Source organism: Vulpes vulpes, chromosome 13 (assembly GCF_048418805.1).
Source record: "Vulpes vulpes isolate BD-2025 chromosome 13, VulVul3, whole genome shotgun sequence".
Lineage (NCBI taxonomy): Eukaryota > Metazoa > Chordata > Mammalia > Carnivora > Canidae > Vulpes > Vulpes vulpes.
This window is the reverse complement of record NC_132792.1, coordinates 139217050-139218784: the sequence shown is the minus strand read 5'-3', so window position 1 is coordinate 139218784 and position 1735 is coordinate 139217050. Positions and strand designations below refer to the sequence as shown.

Sequence of the window (1735 nt, the reverse complement as noted above, 5' to 3'; positions counted from 1 at the left end):
ACTGCTGGTAAGTTACCGTGCAGGAACCCTAGTTATTAAGATGAAAAGAAAAGCCATCAAATTTCAAGTTGAGCTTCATGGCCCTGACTTCACAGGTCCTCCCTCCCTCTCCTTCCTTCTTCTTAAACCCTCTCTCCCTCACTCCCCCTCACATTGGTGATAATCCCTATGGTGACCAACCATTTTAGTTTGCCTAGGATGGTTTTGGTTTTAGCACTGAAAGTCCTGTTTACTAGGAAAGCCTCAGTCCTGGGAATCTGGGATAGTGGGACACCTTAACTTCCTACCTTTCACCTTGTGAGTGCTAATAGAAGACCCCTAATACCAAAATTAACATTACTAAGGGGTAAGCTTGAGAGACAATAATGGGAAGGGGAAGAAATAGGAGTAGGCCCTGGGCCTCTGTAGTCTTTGCTGTGTAGAAGAAGCAATAACCCAAGAAGGACTTTTTACTCTGAATTCAGCAGAAATACAGATTCAAAAGGGACTTTGAAGGACGCGATCCTCAGAATTTACTTGCTTGGAGAAAGTTGGACCATCAATATAAATGGTATTTATAATTCCTTATATATTGGGTTCAGAAATTACCTGCTTTTGGAAAGGAAGGTTGTATATATATTATTTGATTTGATTTCTCTCTGGTCTTTGTGAGTTCAATAAGCTATCAATGATAGCATTAAAAATGATAATGCTATCATTTTTTAAGTATGTTGAACTAGATAGTATCAGTTCCACTGATTCCATATTTTTTTTTCTCAGTGATCAAAACCATACATCATTTCATGCTTGCTTCTGCAGCACATCTACAAAAGTTAGAATGATCCAGAGATGATTAGCCTGGTTGCTGCACAAGGATGACATGCAAATTTGTGAAAACCGTATGTCATTTCACCATTTTCAAAGTACTTTTATCTTAGAAAAGTACTGGTCAGTTCTACAACCACCATCACTACAACTAAAAACAATGCTACCAAGGTTGTCCTTAGCTATCAGCAATCACTGCTAACAGAACACTAATTTTATTTGGACGGTGATGGAGGTTAGTGGTGTGTAGCAGCAATATACCTTGACTCAGGGAATGAGTTAGGATTGATAAATTCCATCTAGTCATGGCTATATGACTTTTCTTTGTAAACTGCTCATCGTTCCTCCACCTTTGCAACTAGGAGTAAAATGTTACCAGCTGGGACCAACGAGATATAAAATGAAAGTCAGCTGGGAGTTTTCCAGGAAATGTTTGCTTTTCTAATAAAAGGGACAGACTTGAAGAAAAGCATGCTGTCATCCCCTTCTCCTCCTTTGCATCTGGAATGTGGATGTGATGCCTGGAACTAAGGCAGCCACATCAAGTCCATGAAGCAATACACATGATGATGAAAAGCAATATGCCTATTAAGTCATATTTGAAGGAGAGCAAGAGCTTGAAGCCTTGATGACCTGGTCAGACCTTCCCCAAGACTGTACCTCTGGAGTTCTTGTTTAATAAAAACAAGTCCTTACCATTTAGGCACCTGTTGGTGCGTGGCCCTTTACTTGCAACTAAAAATCAATTTCATGCTGAAGAACAAGGTAAATAATCCATAATGATGATACACGGAAATGGGAATCTATGTTAGCAGACCTGTCATGGTTTTTGGTGGTGTTTTTTTTTTTTTTAAGATTTTATTTATTCATGAGTGACACACAGAGAGAGGCAGAGACATAGGCAGAGGGAAAAGTAGGCTCCCTGTGAGAA

The 1735-nt window shown here is 39.5% G+C and overlaps 1 non-coding gene across 1 annotated transcript; it reads left to right on the top strand.

The window, feature by feature from the left end:
• The first annotated feature begins 786 nt into the window (after positions 1–786).
• Positions 787–889, top strand: LOC112921886 (U6 spliceosomal RNA). The gene has a single exon (XR_003235329.1). It is a non-coding gene; the product is annotated as a U6 spliceosomal RNA (small nuclear RNA).
• The last annotated feature ends 846 nt before the right edge of the window (positions 890–1735 follow it).